The sequence below is a fragment of the Uloborus diversus genome, chromosome 3 (assembly GCF_026930045.1).
Source record: "Uloborus diversus isolate 005 chromosome 3, Udiv.v.3.1, whole genome shotgun sequence".
Lineage (NCBI taxonomy): Eukaryota > Metazoa > Arthropoda > Arachnida > Araneae > Uloboridae > Uloborus > Uloborus diversus.
In genome coordinates this window covers 11,940,785-11,960,181 of record NC_072733.1, presented here as the reverse complement: position 1 = coordinate 11,960,181, position 19,397 = coordinate 11,940,785, and positions in this window count along the sequence as shown.

The following is a 19,397-nucleotide window of genomic DNA, read 5'->3' as shown; positions in this document are numbered from 1 at the left end:
AACGGTGAAATTGAACTGTATCAAAATATACAGTACAACAAATAGCCAGACAATCTCTACACTACCGTTGAGACGAAAAGTGAACTAATTGAGAGTCTATTCCCAGAAAAATTTAATTTTTTTAAAAACATAATTGCCTCTGTAATCGCGCTGGTTTTGTAGCAGTTTTGTTTTCGGTAAACATTCCCGAACAGACAGGAATATTTGTGGATCAATTGTCGACTGTTAAATACATATCCCGATGCATGTCGTGAATTGTGTTTATTGGTCGCACAAAGTCATTGGGAGTTGACACTTTCTAATGCAGGTTTGACATAAGGAGAAACAGTATTCGTCAACTGTTTAAAACAATTTTGACGACATACTATCCAAAACAATCATAATTTTTTAAGAGAAACTATATAACTTTCACGTTTGAAGACGTATTTCATAAAGTTTAACAAACACACAGATGTCCAAATCCAGATTTTACACCAGAGATGAATATGAAGCTTTAGTTTTAGCTGAAGGATTTTGCGTTTCAATTTCAAATTTGCCACTTAGTTATTATGATATGCCGTCACTTGATAGTTGGGCCACCGACTTAGTTAACACTGGTTTGCAACGTATAAAACAGAGCAATGACGCTGTCTTAGGTACAATTACTGCGAATAATGAACCATTACTGACGGCTGGAAAAAAAAGCTCCCCATTGATGCTGAACAAGCCTATACAGTTGTCGATGAAAACAAAGCAGTAAACATTCCAACTGAATTTTTAAATTCCCTGGATACACCAGGAATGCGATTACACGATTTCCGGTTGAAAATTGGCTCAACAATTTATTTTTTTTTTCGCGATTTAAACCCACCTAAATTACGCAACGGTACACGTTTCTTCATCAAAAGTCAACAATCTTGACGGGAAAGTTTAAAGGAGAAATGTTTGTGCTGCCACGTAATCCATTAATAGCGTCATAATTTCCAAACACATTTGAAAGGCTTCAATTTTTGATTCGTTTAGCTTTTGCAAAGACCATAAATAGATCTCAAGAACAAACGATGTCTTCCTTCGGTTTGGACTTAAAACATAAATATTTTTCTCATGGGCAACCATATATCGCCTACTCACAAGTGGAAAGTTATCATATTTTTTGTATTAGCAAAAGACTGGTTAAGCAAGAACATTGTGCACAACTTAGTGCTTAGACAGTTTTCAGTTTTCAAACAATAGAAACAATAGTTCGAAGTCAATGTTATCTACTTCATTGAAAAAATTTAATTTTTATATGCTTTTAATTTAGTTAGTGTATTTTGTAAAAAAGTTATTTATTACAAACTATAGAGAAAGCAGAGGTGAATAAAATGCAGTGTAGAATCTAAAAGTGTATGGTGGTTTACGCTTAGCTTCTACATTACGTTATTCTACAATCAGTTTCGATATTTAATATCACTTTCAAGGTATTTTTGCTTTTTTTTTTTTTTGGCCAAAATCATGCTTACAAAATTTACTAAGCGTAAGTATAGTGCTTTTTCCATAGAAAATTTAGTTAGTACTTACTGAATTCAGTAAGTACTTTCTTCAGCCTGCACTGTAAAAAAAAAAAAAAAAAAAAATCCGAAACGTTACTGATTAAACATTTTCGATACTTGCTTGCAGTTCTGGCTAAGCTTTGGCTATGTTTGTATATCTGCTTATAGAAGTTCCTTAATAAATCAGTAAGGTGCTAAGCTTTTTTTTTTTATCCCTTCCTAAGTTTACACTAAAGTTCCAGAAACACGACTAGCTTCAAACGGGACGATTTTTCGAATTTTTCAAGAGGCTTCCGAGATAATTTCAGGAAGATTATTAACTTTTATCGGAAAACTTTCCGGGTTTTGGCATGACATGTTACTGGAAGAAATTGGCCACATCAGCTGCCCATAATTTTCCTGGAACATTTATGAATCGTTTTTACATTGAATCACGCCCATTATCAATCTCACATATTTTAAAATCGGCTATACTATTTTAAGTTCTATCAAAAATATTTATTTGATTCTATCAAAATAATGAGTAAAAGTTTATTTTAATCCAACTTTTTTGCCACAGCAACGCGTGGCTGGGTCAGCTAGTATATATATATATATATATATATATATATATATATATATATATATATATATATATATATATATATATATATAAAGTACCTGTTTTTTTTCTCTCATTTTTACATTTAAGAATTTCCTTGCTCAAGTTTACAATTTTTTGAATACATTTTGTAACAAAAGTAAAAATCAATGTTGCAATGCAAGTTGTAGTGTTTTTGTCTCTGTATTTACTTTCTAATTTTTCTCTTTTTGAAATTGTTTTATCAACTATTTCACTTTACCCCACATTCCAATATGTAAATGCACACTGTAAAAAAATTCCGAAACGTTACTGGTTATCTGCGTGGAACGTTTCGGGATTTAAGAGGTTTTCACCTATTTCCCCGCAAAAGCAAGTATTTTCGCAAAAAAGTTTCCTGAATTGCTAAAAGATGCACGAATGCAGACATTTCACTGGTATGAAAGATATTTTTTGCTACCAGTTTAAAGAATGACTGAGCATGTTTATAAGGTGTATCGGCTTCAATTCAATCACGGCCCGTCCAGGTTGACTGAACTCCCAATGGGAGCAAATAAGTCATTGGATAGCTGCAGCCTTGCGAGGCAGGAATTGCAGGCAAGAAATATGGTTGGTTCTTACGGCCCGTCCAGGTTGACTGAACTCCCAATGGGAGCAAATAAGTCACTGGATAGCTGCAGCCTTGCGAGGCAGGAATTGCAGGCAAGAAATATGGTTGGTTCTTGCTTGCAATTATTCTCGCAGCTTTGGCCATGGTCGCGGTAATGCTTCTGGACCTTTCTTGGTAAACCAGGAAGGTTCTAACCAAATACATTAAACGCATTTAATTTTTGTAGAAGGTTCACGACTGGCTTTAACAGGGAATATTGCCCAGCATTTCAGGAAGGTTACTCACTTGTATCGGAAAACGTTCCTGGTTTTTGTAAGAAATGTTACTGGTTGAAATTGGGCACATCAGCTGCCTATTATTTTCCAGGAACGATTCTGAATCGTTTTTACAGTGCAAGTACATTTATCAAAAATGAAGAGCTTTAGAAGAGAAAAATAATACGTGACATTTTTAAAGAAATGAAGATTTTTGTTTGAAGGAATACTTTATCTGCTTTTAACATAGAATGCATTCATCTTTCGCTATGTCCTTTAAATAAAGTTAGTTTCAGTAATTCGATAACACCTGCCTGAGATAAAAAAGACAAGCTGGAAAACGAAATAAATTCACCAGCATTCACATCAAAAAAAAAAAAAAAAAGTGGACAAAACTTTGCCTTCATGCAAAGGACAAAGTGATAATTAAAATATTTTTTAAATAAAATATTTTCTATTTGATTTTTAAAAATATTTCTCTTCAAATACATAAGTAAGCATATTAATAAATTAGTAAGCGAATAAATAAATGAAACAATAAATAAAAAAACATTTGTTGATTAATAATACTAAATAAGTGATTAAGTAAATTTACGAAGAATGAGAAAATAAGTGAATGAATGAACAAATATAAAGAAATAAATGTAAATGAAATAATTAACAAATGAATCTGTAAATGATTCATAAATGCATGAATGAATAAATGAAATAAAATATTTCATTTTTCCCTTTCACTTTGGACCGCATGCATTGAAGGGTTTCATGTGATTTTTGAAACATTAATAACAAGAACTTTATCATTTTAAAAACAGAAAAATTATTTGATATAAGGGAAAAGCACCAAATAGTGCCAACCTAAGGTTCTAGACCTAATGTCTCGCTCCATTATGATTCAATTGGCACCGAATGTACATTCATCAAATGACTCATGAAAAATATGAAAAAAAGCATTCCATGTGAAACGTTAAGTTTAAATTAGGTTTTTCAGCAGTGACGAAAAATGGCGAATTGAACTTATCAGGAACACGGGTACCAAATAAGGTAAACTCTAAAAAATGCCAAAAAAGTACTCTATCAAACTAAAACAAACTGATAAGTTCTTTATTGTCAATATAAAGACGTAGTAAGCCACTTTCGATGAACTCAACAACATTATCGAAAATTCTATATTTAATTCAAGGGTCATTCCATGCGAAATGAGCAAATCAGCTGTGGCTGACATGTCGCAGATTTCAATAAAAATTTTCATTTAGGTAAACCATACGTATCTATAAGGAAATGCAAAAAATGAAAGTTTAAAAACTGTTTGTTGCTTTGTTATTAAAATTAGAAGTTGATGCTGACGCTAAGCCTAAGTTTTCAGAGTCCATTGCTACCAGTTTGTGACTCAATAACTCCATAAGTTATAAACGTACTCTTAAAAAATAAATGTTTCCACATTCTATAAACAATTCTCTATTGAGAAAAAGCAAAGTAAAATTTTTTCGGATCTTTTTTTTAATCTGAGATATTAACAAAGATTGAAATTTTGCCAATTTACTTCAGATTTTAAATCATTCTTCTAGCTCTTTTAATGAAAAAATAACAGCAAAAATGATTCAGATTGAAAAACTATCTATAACTAACTATCTGCTCTTATTTAGTAACTGTTTATGAATTTCTTGATGACGAAATTATACTTTAAAAAATCGAAAATTTCCAAAAATTTCATTTTTTCCTTTGTTTCAGATGTTTTTTTGAAAATGAGGGAATGCTCTAAATTTACTCAATTTTTTTTAACGTAACATATTGAAGTGTCTTTTTAGATGCTACTAAATTTTAAACATTGGTATCAGAGTATTTTTGTTACTAGAGTAACTTGAACTAAGGTAAAATTTCATTAGTTACTTCTTTTTATTTTGTAAGTTTAGCAAAACTAACCATTTCTTTCGTGTTTCATTCTCTCAAAAGCATGTTTATGAAGTACAGTCTGAAAAGTACATTTTTTTAATTGAAATAAATGTTAGTTTTATTTGCTTTTACATCATTTAGTCGTTTATCTAAATCTTTGAGATCTCGTAATTTCACATAAGGGTCAATCCATACAGGTTCCATACAGTATAAACTACTCATTCATGTTCAAATATTTCTAAGTTATCAAATTAAAATAATTATTTTGAAAATTACAATATCTTTTTTCAGTATAATGTATTATATAGGGCACAATATACGTAATTTAAGGAGGTGCCATGACGTTTTCACACTTTTTATTTCTGTTTTAGTGTGTGAATTAACTAGCAAAATTGCTTAATTTCATAGACCTATATCTTTTTTACAAACCAAATACAAGAAACAATATGTATAACATGTATAGTACTTGAACGGAATATTCAATTGGAAAGGAAATTTTATTTTTAATTCCATCCCCTTTTGGTTTATAGGGGTCTAAAAATGTCATTTTCGTCAATTTTCCGATTCTAGAGGGGCTGTAATCTATAAAGGGAGCACAAACACACAGCAACAGCTATATATTCTTTTTAGCATGGTTCCAGTGATTAGTTTTTTTTTTTTGTATTTAATTTTGTGTTTCTGTCCCCTACGTGAGTTATCCCCCTTTGAAATGAGTAAAATTTTTATATTTGGCCTTGAACTTTCACCTGTTGCCATTATTTTAATTATTAACTTAAAGCTACGTAACTCAGCATGTAAGACTATCAAATGCACTTTAACATCAAAGCGTTAAATTAACTGTCATAAATGTAATTCAAATAGATTTCGGCCAAAATGCAAAGGTCTAAAAGTCCCATTTTTGACTACGAAAATCACTTTTGATGACCTCTAAAAAATCAAAGGTCCAGTTGAGAGAAAAAACGAAAGTGGTTTTAAACATCTTTCATATGCAGTTTTTAGGAATATGAATTGAAAAAAAAAATTAAAAATGGTCGAGCGCACGCATCCGTCGAACCTGTATGGATTGATATATAAAACAAAAAAAAGCTATTTTTCTGAATTTTATTTTACGTTTGGAAATCAAAAACCAATTTCGAGTTTCTTCAAGCAAATAGTAGAAACACGGCTCTATATTCTTGTAAAAATTAAAAAATGTCTGAATTTTCCCTCATTTGAATTTTTGTGTGTATGTGAAGGGGAAAATCATCATTTTACAAAATGCCACTAAGTTTAAAACTGATTTTGAAGACAAAGGAGTTAAAATACAACTTCAAAAGTAAGGTATTTCTTTAATGATACTTAGCACATTATTGGGTATTAATTTCATCAATGCTAATGCATTCCTTAATGATTGAGATTAAAAAATAAAATGCTTAATTATGCGAAAATTGAAATATTTTTAGTTTTTGAAACTCAGTTAAAAGTTAACTATAATAACTTTGAAAATTTTACTGATATCAGGTTAATTACCCTACTCCATAGATTGCAACAACATATAACTTTTATGTTTTTATTGAATAGTTAATAAGATACAAGCCTTCAAAAGTGCATCATTTAGCATTTATGAGAATGCTGTTCAATTTGACCAATTTACAATTGCATGCAACTATTCAAATAAAAAAATTTAAGCAAAAATATTTTATATATTTTTATATAGGCATAAAAGGAACCTGTATACCAATTTTCATAAAATTCTGTTACCATGCGGTCACCACTTTTTTGCGAATTTTGCTCATTTCGTATGGAATGACCATCAACGGAAATGAGAAAGATTTATCGCCCCGTTCGGGGTACTAATTAGTCATTATTTTCCATCCTCTTCCCGATTTTTCGTTGTCTTAATAAGGACACCAGAGTTCTAATTATTTCAATCATGGTCTTATTTGGTCATTGTCTACTTTTCATGAACTATCAAATCACAGGAAGAAACGACGGTGCACAGCGACATTTTTTTTTAATTTGTCAACTACATAAATTAAACTTTCTAAAACAATTAGCAAATTTTAATACCAGTAGACTTCAGTGAGTCAGGAGTAAAATAAGATTTGGCAATTTTGCAAATTATCTTTTGTAATAATTGTTGATAGCTAACTGCTTGTTGATAATTTTTTATCCTCAGTTAGGCTTTCTGATGAAGATAAATTTATGAAATTTTCTCTACCCAACATAAAAAATATGGGGTTGGCCCTATTGGTCTACTTGTCCTCTTTTGGGTCACCCACCTTACGAAAAAAAAAATCTAATTTTGAAAATGGCTTATACATTATTATATAACATGATATTTAGAGATAACTTTTTTCTTTAACTGAAATCATGCATTTTCTAAAACATACAATGCATTACTTACACAACAAAAGTATTTTCAAGGATGGAAAAAGCAAGAAATTGTGTTTTCGTGTCAAAACACAATCATTTGCATTTTAGTTCTAATTTTTACTTGAAAAGCGTTTAGTTAATCAAAACTGCTGAGTGTAATAGAGAAACATTTAGAATATACCTTCGTTAAAAGTTGCGATATACTCTTTTTTGTGAGTTATGACAAAAACAAATACGTATTTTGTTTAAAAAATAGAGGTAAGCATTTTATTACAAATATACCTTTCAGTTCTCTTAAACAGATTTCCTATCAAGTAGTGCCATGGCTCACATTTTTCATTATGCTTTCCAATCTATAAAATTATTAAACGATTTCGCACTCTGCCTCAGAAAACCGTTTTACATTCAGTGCGTATAAATCAGAGTTAAATGAATTTTCCAGCGCTTGGCATAAATATGGCAGGTATAGGACAGTCATATTACATTCCTTCTGAATTCTAAATCCTTGTTTAAGCTAAGTATTTCAAAAGGGAACTCCTTTCATTTTCTCTCTTTTTATAAACATGTAAGACTTCTTTTTATTTAATATGGGAGAGGTTGATCCAAAGCGGGTAGATTTTTGAAGAGCGCTCGAAAGTTGTAGTTTTTGGATTTTAATCGCAACTTTTTCGGTTTTATTTCCTAACAGAGTTCTTGAACTTCAAAGTAAAAAAGTGATTTTTGTATTATTTCAAACCCAATATTTATTTATTATCAAATTTAACAAACATGTGAAAAACCCGCTTTGCCCTACCATTTAGCCCAAAGCAGGTAAGCTTAACTAATTGTGGTTCGGTAGATTTGCCAATCAAATATGAAGTTATATATAATTAAAATAGCTGACTACCTACCTGCTATTATATAAAAAAATATATAAAACAGTTGTATACTTATCCAATTTAAAGTCAGTACATTTGTTTATAAAACATAAAAAAAAACTGAGTTAATTATTTGCCATCCTAAAAAATAACTTTTAAAAGTTACACATCCTATTGAAAGAGAAAATCTAAGTCGGCACACTAGTCAAGAAATTTTAAATAAATATATGATTAAATCCTTTAGCCGCTTTGCCCGACCCACTTTGCCGAAAGACACGTTTTTATTTCAATAATAGTAACCATAAAATAATAATTTAATAAAAAAACGGAATGACCATCGTAGCTTAAAGGTGGATAGTGTCAAAATATGTTAATATTATTGAAAATAAAAAAATATGGTCTTTGACTAATCACATGCTACAAAATTTATTTATTTGATGCATGCACTATTTGATGCATGCATTGATGTGATGCACACATCAGCTCGTTTGTAAAAGGAAGTATTGTATTCGCGAAAAATCGGCTTTAATTTCCATTTTGCTCACCCCCAAATGAATGTTGAGTTTTGTTTTCAACCCGATCACACGTGGATATGTGCCTAAGAACGTACAAACACCCGAAATATCCATTTTGACGATCTCCGAGTTAATTACAACGAGTTTTCTCGTGACGTCTGTATGTACGTATTTATGTGCGTATGTGCGTATGTGTGTATGTATGTCGCATAACTCAAGAATGGAATGTTCTAGAAAGTTGAAATTTGGTACGTAGACTCCTAGTGGGGATTAGTTGTGCACCTTCGTTTTTGGTTGCATTCAGATGCTCTAAAGGGGGGTCTTTAGCCCCTTTTTGGGGGGAAATCGTTGTTAGTTTCATTGTAAACTCAAGTGATGTTATAATTTGGCGGACACTTGGCAATATATCGCCAGTCTTTTGGTTGCCAAGTTTTGTCGCCAACCTAACGACAAATTTGGCGATTTTATAATTTTTTTTTTTTTTAAATCTGGTTTCAATTTGGCCACTGTTGGTGATAATTAGAGAGTAAACTATTGAATCGTATTAAAACTGCCTTTAATGAGAAAATGACATTAAATTGGAGTAAAAGGAAGTCATGTGATGCACACATTAGCTCGTTTTAAATGTATCGTCTTTTTTTAATTTTATGCCTGGTTGCGCCATGCTACTTTACTGCTGCTTCGCTGGGACTGATAATAACTCGGGGGTGTTCGGGTAAACACGACATACGTATTCATCGCCGCTAACACACCAGGGGGGGGGGGGGGCATACGAAGACCTACTCGCTTTGGGCCACCCTCCCCTATATAATGTACTTCACAGTTTTAGTCTTTGCACATACATAATGTATTGATGATTCAAATTACATGAAGGAAGGAAAACTGCAGAAAATATTTTTATTTTACATATTTATTTTTATTTTACAAATATTTTTAAATTTTTTATTGCATTATGGTATGCATGCGCCGTTACAACACAGTGATTTTACACAGCGCTAATTTCTGATAAAATTCACTGTACTACAAAGGTTTATTCTATGAAGCTATGTATGAATGAATTTACATAATTTGCTCATTTTATAATGAAATATTGCTTTTGTTTTTTAATTGCAAAATTTGAACCATCGGTCTCCAATCTTTTTTATTCTGTAATTTTTTTGAGGCGAGACGTACCGGAAGTCTAACAGTATTTAAGTTTAGATGATTTAACTAAGGCTGCCCCCCTCCCATACGCATACAATTTTTTAAAAAATATTTGCTTACTGGAGGTTTTTGAGATGTTATAGGCTCAGTTTTTTTCCTTTTTACTCTTTCAGGGGTACGTCATTAATTTTTTAGTAATCTGAACAAAAAACACTATAAGTATGTTTATTTGACCATATACCCATAGATTTTTCAGTCAAAAACATTTTTTTGGGATTTTATTTTTGCAAACCCTCCAACCGGGGCAGGAGAAAAACATATTTATGCATGTAAAAATTAATTTGCATTTTTTAGAACAATATGATTGAGTACTGTAGGTAAAATGAAGTAAAATGTTTAATTCTTTCAGCGCTAATTAAAAATTTTAAAATCTGAAAAAAATTCCAAATTTTGGTTTTAACGAGAAAACCAACAAGAACAAGAAATTTTGAACATGAAATTGTGCTTACGGAAAAAAATATATATATTTTTTGTTATTCTGTCATCTAGTGTTGTTCATCGAACTTAAAAGAAGAGGACTAAAGGGATTTTTCTTCAAAACATTCGGCAAAAAGCGAGAGAAAAAAGTTTTAAGTAGGAGGTTATTTGGACAAATTACATGGAAGATTTGAATTTTTAAAATCACATCGGGGAAGGAGATGATAAAGTTTATTTTAGACTTCTCTGTCATGTGTTTCAGCCATATAAATACACTAAATTATTATAACGTAGACGTTATGCATTAATAGATTACCCATCAAACCGTAATTCAATAATTTAAGTTATTTTTTACACATGTGAAAGAAAAATAATATAAAATCGAAAAAATTTTTATAACAACATGGAGAAAGAAAACAACACATCGAATAAAATTGATATAATTCTCAAAAGACGAGCAAAAGGAAAAGCAATTTTACGCCTCAATTTTTTCTCCTTACTTACATAATTTCAAATTTTCTTTTGAAAAAAGAAGAAGTTTGCTATTTCCTAAACTAATGCCGATCTTCTTTAAAGACTTTTCCTATTTACCAGAAAGAAAATCGAAATTTATGATGAAACGAGAAAGAATGTAACAGCTTTTGAATTAAGTTCACAACTGCCATTTGAGTTTCCCTTTATGGCAAATATTTCTTTTTGCATTGAAAGCTTTTCTAATTTGTTCTTTCCTCCTGATAACTGGTTAACCTTAATGGAGCTACGAAAGCAAATTTGGCAATGCATAGAAATGAGTTATTAATTGCTAGTAATAAAATATAATTAGGTTTTTTCAGAGTAGAATAATTAATCTTGATTTCATAATCAAGAATGAAGTGAATTAATAAGATTTATGACATAATGAATGAAAATCGTACTACTTTGGAAACCATTTAACAGCAATAACGTAAGCGTAACTAATGATATTCGTAACATTATTGGATAGCAAGCGGTTAATTCTTTTTTTTTTTAGCGATATGTTTGAAGTCACGTATCTTTTAACGTGATGAGTTATTCTTTTTGCTATCGATTGAAAAGCGAGATTAGTGTTTTGAAAGATTGACTGAAAAGTGGAAGACTTTGACCTTAAAAGGACAATGACACTGGACAAATGAAAACAGTAGGGAAACTTCAAATTGTGCAAAAGGAACAGCTTTTCATGCAGGAAAAACTATGATTGTATGCAGTGTACGTTTGTTTTAAAAATGGAACTGTGTTTTGGTAATCATAATGATAATAATAATGAAGTTAAAGGCTTTAAAGTTGCTTTTCATAAGTTGAAAGTTACGGATGCGGAGCAACTTTTATAAATAAAATTAATTGCATTTAGTTAAAAAAAAATTATAATGCGGCTGCGCATTTGTTTCTAACCAGGTTAAAATTAGAAACTATATAGATTCAATCGGATGCGATTTGCAATGGGTTAATGAATAAGTATATGTTTAATAAACGAGTGAAGATGCTAATAGTAAGGTTGATAACTAGAACTATAATATCGTATGGACAAAAGATTTTCACTAAAGCGAAATAACAAAACTGATTTCTTAAAACGTCAATATTTCCGACTACGTATATGCATTCAATGTAACTTTATGCCACATGTTTTCTACTTTTTAACTACCCCATGCCTTTTTTAATAGGGTTATAGGATCTACTGGCATAAAACGGAAGAAAAATCCACAGTTGTTGTGTAGTTATCACAAATCAAGAAATAGTTATTATTAAAACCATGCAATATGAACGATTAACCCGGATAAAAGTTAGCCTGATATGTAAGGCAACGTTCACTGTTAAAACTACAGGTTACGTTTGGCACCTTTCAGGGGTGAAACACTTGTTCACCAGCGACACCCAATACGGAGCCGGAATGGCACCTCTTACTAGGGCGAAAAATGAGCACCTTTTAAAAGACAGGCAGCGCGGGGGAAAAGAAGGGACCTTCGGAGAGAAAAATGGCACCCTCACTGATTTCTACAGTAGATCCTCTTCCCCCTCCCCCCTATTGTGTGCGTTTTTGAATATTATTGTGTTCTATTTATTGTTTGGGTTTATGATAGACAAAGTCTTGGTACTTTTTTCACATTGAATTCATTTTGGATTAAAACTTGTCATTTAAGGCATTTGATTTACATTTCAGACTTTCCAACATAATATAGAAGTGTTCATGACTTCAATTCCTCTAACTGAGTTCTAACTCTCAAAAAAACCTTTGGATTGCTCAGTAGTTTTAAACGATATTGACATTTACTATAGAATGATACTAAAAAATAAGAGTGTAGACATTTATGGATAATTTACAAGCACAGCCAAAAATATTCAGTTATATTACAATCACGGAAAAATCAAATCGTTTCATAAAATGCAGGCGTTTCATAAACGTTCAAAATATTTTAATCAAGAGTAACATATTGATACGTATTATATAGTTCGACATTTGAATATCCTGTTTAAACATAAGTAATCTATAAAAGCACTTTTTTTTCTTTGTTAAATAGAAACTTTCTTGACATTAAAAATCAAAGCAAATTTTTAGCATCCTACATAATGAAAAGCATTGGAAACAGAAATTAGAGAGAGAGAAAAAAATAAAGGCGTCTAGACACTGCATTCGGTTTTTGAAATAACACCAACGAAATATTTTCACGTAATGAGTCATGGCATAAAATACACAGAGAGATTTCTTTTCAAAGCTTTTTTTTTCTTTGCTACGTCTAAGCAGTTATTTTATTGAGAAGATAAAGACATTTAGTGTATCTGCTGTAGCACTTAGTTACATTATTGAATTTTCATCCCGGTTACTTATTAATTATTTCGTATTGCTAACAATAAACAATTTTGGGGAAAATCCGTGAGACCGGAGACATGACAAGCAATGAACACCATATATTAATACACGTGATAAAAAAAGCCATACATCACTATGTTAAAACGGTTAACTATAAACAATAAGCAGTACTCTGTTTACTTTGTTGAAACACAACTCTGAAAACACTAAAAGCCTGTTGGAAAGCCTTAAATGTTATACCTTGATTAAATGCCTGTACTTACGCAAGGTTTTGAAGGTTTGTCCCAGAAATGTTGAATTTTAATCCAGTTTCGTTGTCTATTCAATGTGAAAATTTAATGTACCAACAACTACGTTGCAGCATCGTCGTCCGCCATTAAAGTGGCTGAACTGAACTTATGCCGGAGTGCACAGCGCATGTGCTAGCGAGGCACCTTTTCGGAAGAAAAGAGTCGCAATTGGCTACTGCGTGGGCTGATGGCCCTTCATTTCCTTCTTTCATCCACTGAGGTGCTAAAAGATATCGGAACAATATTTCCTAGCTTCTATGGCACCCTGTGGCTCCGTCTTTGCACCCTACGGCGGAAAATCGCACCCAGCTGGCACCTCTGATTATAACAGTGTTGAGCCACGTGAGAAATATTTTGAAAAATAAATTATCAAAAAAAAAAAAGCGTTGTAGATGCCGAAATTTAAATCAGAAATCACTTTAATTCAGAAGAAATGTTCCAGTTATCTGAAAGGGTGCCAAAATGTGTTCTGAATGCGTTCTGTTAAAAATAAGTCTTCATTTGAGAACAGATTGGGGGAACATTTGAGAGGATTCGAGTATTTTTGGTCAGACTTGAGAAATTATCGCTTTTGTTGATATAAAAATAATTTTAAAAGATTTTTTTAACAATTAGACAATAGAATCGCTTAATATGACACTCTGTCGTAACTATAAGTTGCTACTAATTGCTATAAATGTAACAGCCAAAACTCTTGAAGATAAAATAATTTTGAAAAAAAAAATGAACTGACTTCAAAATTGCTCTAAAAAGTGAAGAATAATTTTATTCTTTGAACACCATCGATAATACTTTTAAACGTAATTTTCGAAATCGGCGCGAAAAAAAAAGTAAAATCATGTGTAACCATACTTCGTTCGTAGGTTTTACGAAAATCATACTAAATTAGGAGCGAAACATATTACTCAAATATGCCGTCACCAATGCATAACGTGAGCAGTGGTTTTGAAGAAACTTGGCCCGGTTAAAATTATAGTTGTACTAGTTGTACTAGTTGAACTATGGCTCTAATGATTTTATCAATAGTTAGCGTCAACTTCAAAAATTACGTTTAAAAGTATTATCAATGGTGTTCAAAGAATTAAATTATTTTTCACGTTTTAGAGCAATTTTGAAGTCGCTTCAATTTTTGTTTTCGAAATTATTTTATATCATTCTTTTCAGTGCAAATGTATTTCAGAAATAGTACGAAGTTACCACCCCGAATCTTCACCTTATTTTTTCATAAAAATGCCCCATACTAAAAAAAATGAAACTATAAACACGCCTTCAACTTTAAGCGATTGGCACTAAATTTTGTACTTGTTCCTCTCTGGAATTCATTTATATGCTAATTTAATTATAACCCTTTAAATATAAACGGTTTCCTAAACTAATTTATATTTCACAACATACAAGTTGCTTGTGACGCAATCTCACATCGCCTTACTTAGCCTCAATATCTATTATTGGCATAGCTGATTCTCCTCGCTTCCATGTCAAGTTTGCCCCCACTGTTGAGCAATGACGTGGAATAAACTTGATGCAGACTTCAGAGAAACCTTCAATCAACATTCTCAAAACAATTACTATTAAAATTACTGTTATATGGTAACAAACTTTTGCAACAATAGGTTTTTATTATGGTAGGGGGGGGGGGATCCACGAAGCGGAAACTAGAAGAACGTTCAATCTCCAAAATCCTAGATGATTCTAAGGGTTTTGTCTCAGATGTCTGTGTAATTGATGTCACAACTAAACCATCCTATCAAAGACGGTTCAGTAAATGACCAAAAATGTGAATTATTAATGCCAGGGAAATCTTTACACAAAAATATTCCAAAATGCCTTGAGTCTGGGGTAAAACAGGCAGGACCCTTGCTTCGAGTGGCAAATTGAAGTGTATCGATAGAACCTAAGCGTGGTGTCAAAAGGGTGTCATGATCTCCTCAAGAGACCAAAGAAAACTTAAAACTTCACTTCTCGTTCTTTTGCTCTGCAAAATTTCTGGGAGAAAACCCCGATTCCCACACCCTTTTCTTATATCACCACAAATACGTTTAAACATGCATTTTTATCGAGAATACATTTCTAAAAAAAATCCAGAAGACAATCACTTTTCTGCGCTCTTTCTACCAACTTGGTCCTTGACTCCATAGCGTCACCAGTAATTTCAATTTTCAAAAAAAAAAAAAAAAATCGACAGAAAATCACTACTCCCTCTCTTCAACCTACGTTACCAACAAAAGGGGCCTAAATTGCGAGTTTTGACGGAAGTTATGGAGTTTTCTCAAGGATCGTCTTTTTTTCAAACCACCGTCATTTATTGTAAAATCTGTACAGGAACTTTTAATTTAACGAAAGAAAAAGCGAACGTTTGGCGAATTATAGCTATGTTATTGCTAGCGTAATTTAAAATTGTTATTTATGCAACGATAAAAATGATTTTTCATAAAATTTGATCCATACGAACGAAGGCCGGATAAACGAGATTCCACTGTAATTTCAAAAATATAATACATTTCATACATCCTCGATTAACATAATTTCTAAAAAGGTCCCCCTCCCAAATCCATAGTCTGGACCCGAATAGGGAAATTGCATGAAATTGACTGTTTCTTTACCCATTACTTTTTTCTAATGAACAAATATCGTCAAAGTAATGGGACCTAAGTTGAACCACCTCCTATCCATTAAAAAAGGATACATCAAAATCGATTCCCTAGGCGAGAAGCTGTGAGTGGACCAAAAAGGAAAAAAAAAAGCGCATGAAATTGATTGCTCTTTACCCATAACTTTTTACAATGAATAAATATTGTCAAACAAAGTAATGAGACCTAAGTTGAACCATCCCCTATCCATTAAAAAAATAATCATCAAAATCGGTTCACTAGGTAAGACGCTGTGAGTGGACAAAAAAAAAAAAAAAAAAAAAAAAAAAAAAAAAAAAACATGCATATGGTATGAACTTTTTGAAGTCGGTTAAAAATTTAATGGATTTAAAACAGTGTTTCGGAAACGTGTACTCCAAAGTACTCTAAAATGGGGACATACATCAGTTAAAAAAAAAAAAAAAAACAGTGTTCTCAAACCTGTCCTCAAAAGTGTGCTGAATCTAACAAGTGCTCTCAAAAGATCTGAAAACTCCCAAAAGGTGTTCTTTAAAGTGCTCTAAAAAGGGGCAATAGTCGGTTTAAACCCTTTTAAAAAGTGTTTAAAAACTGTTTTAAAACATTGCATTATTATAGTAAATTGTTTTTCGAGTAATGATTTTCTCTGCAGTTTTTCTAACTACGGAAAAATACGAGAATTCCATATAGTTCCAGAGCAACATTTACTAAACTTTCTACATTCCGAAGTTTAAATAAATTAATACTGTCAATTAAAGTGAAAAAACCGGTCATGTGTTTAATATTACACCTGTCTCGATATATTAATCGATAATTTAATCAAAAATAGCTTCCTGAAATTTAGTCACTCTCACCTATCTACTCCTTTCCTTTCTTATTCATAACTGATTTCGTTCCCCAATTTTCAAAATAAATCTCTTATCAAATTTATTTCACTTCTGTAGAAATGAAGAGTTAATCTTAAATCAATTTTCCCACTCTTCAGATTACGCTTAATCAGTACTTGAATTCGTGACAGTAGCTCTCTTATTCTTTTGTACGAATTTGAGAAACTTCATAACTTGACAGCTTTTCGTGATTTAAATTTTTGAAGATTGTGCTTCCCCGTAGCCTATCTACTTTCGGGTTTAGCACTTCAGTGTTAAACCCGATAAAGTATTGCAACGAACGTCATCCGTTTTAACTGTGAAACATTGAAATTACAGCATTTTGTACAAGCAAGCAATGCATATGAATACTGTACACGACATAACAGTCAGTGAAGAATATTTCGTATTGAATTATGTGTAAAAAATAGTAATTGGATTTTTTAAAAAGCAAAACATGTTTGTTCGTAAAACCCCTAACCAAAAACACTTATAACAAAGACCATTTGTTAATGCAACACTGTTCGAGTACCAAAAATGACCAAGAAACGAAGTACAGTTTACTACATATATTAGGATTTTTTTTTTTTTTTTTTTGCAACTAGATCTGTTACTTTAAAAACCCGTTGTTTTTCAGAAAACATGATTGTTTATGAGAAATAAAGAATATGGGTTAAAACAAAATTGTTACACACCAACGGACGTAGTTACGACGGACAACACAGATGATTTGATGTTGGATTACTCTTTAAAAGACAGTTTTGCTAGCGGATTTGATTTTGTAACCATAACATGTTTTATTTGAAACAACAAAATTACTCATGACAATGACGAATGATATGTTTTAACAAAACTATTATTATTTTTCAGAGGAAGAAGATCATAGCTACAGCTGAGAATGCTAATAGTTTTATACACGATTACTCAAATCATTGCAAACACATTTAACAACTAGGTTCTGTTTAAAGCAGAAAACGTTATTACAAATAGCAACTAGTCATAAGAAAAGTAAATTATTTATGGTTATGAAAACCTGTTAATGCCTTACAAAGAAAAAATAATAGAGGCCTTTCACCGGAAAAGAGGCCATTTTGTCCCGCACGTCTCAGACAATATGTTTCATCAAATAATTATATTTTTAAAAGAAAATGATAAGATATTTTGCTTAAGAAACAAATATTGGTTAGGGATTTCTTAAGCAATAAAATTGTTCATTGCTTAGTTTTTTTCTATGAAATAAATAAGCTGTCACGCTCGTGACAAAATACCCGGGGAATGGCCTAGCATAGTTACAGCTGACAATACACACATTTTTACACAAAATTACTCATTTAAAACATATTTATCAACATTTTTAAAAAAAAACATGGCATGTTTCATTAAGGGAATGCAGTACCGAAAAAATGTGAAATTTTCTTAAAATTGTCGATTTTTGAATTTTAGTCTTAAAATGATCCTTAACTGTTTTCTTTGTATGTTCCAAATCTTATTTTGAAATATTAAAAGGGAAAAAGTTATAACCGATTTCGTAACATCATGTCTGCTGTGATCCCTTTAAATTTCCTCCCGCAGTTCACATCCACTGAAAACTTTAAATGTGTTTTTCTCAGTTTCTAATTTTTGCACATTTTGGTGTATTTAAAATGCAAAGGCTTTTTTTTGTATGTAAGATAGCAATTTGAAATTTTTTGCACATGTTTATAAGTATTTGCCTCACATAATTGGGTATTTTTGAAATTCTAAGTGAAACTTTTTTTTTTAAATCAAACTTTAAAATAAGAGATTTTTACCCATTTTTTAGACATACTGTATAAAAAAATCATAAATATTTTTCTATAGCTGATATTTTAAAAAATACCGAATTTTATGTAAAAGTGTTTAAATAGTGTTTTACAAAAGAATGGATTCCATACGACAAAAATTGTAGAAAGAAATAGCTTTTTAAATTTTTTTTCAAAAATTTAGAATTTTTAAATTTTATATTAAATAATGAATTAACACGGCTTTTTTTGCTAAACTGTTTTATTGTATTAAATCATAAACATAAAATCATAAAAAGTTTTGAGTTAAAATGAATACAATTTTTTTTTGATGTTTGGTACCGCGTCCCCTTAAACAACAAAACCACTCATGAGAAAAGTAAAGAATTCTAACTTAAGCAAACAGTTAATACCGAATTAAGAAACAAAAGAATAGTTATACCTGATAGTGTGAATGATTTTATATAGGATTACTCATTGCAAGCAGATTTAGCAACTCGGTTTGTTTCCTTAAAGAGAGCATTTTTCATTTCAAACTAACTATTCATGATTAAGCAAATGCGTTAGTACCCCTTCACGAAACAAGATAAAGCAGCTAACAAAGCATATGCTTTTATTCCGGGATTAGTAATTGTCTACAGACTTAGCAACAGGGTTTTTTTTTAAAGCAAAATATGCTTTATTTAAAAAAAGCACTGATGAGAAAACTATGTTTCCTATGTATGAAAAATCTATGTTTCCAAGATTTTTTTAAGAATGCAACGAAGAAGCAAAAACATGGTCAATATTTGACTTAATTTCATTTAAAATGGAAAATTATATTTTATCGAGAGTTTGAAAACATTTTTCACCTGCAATA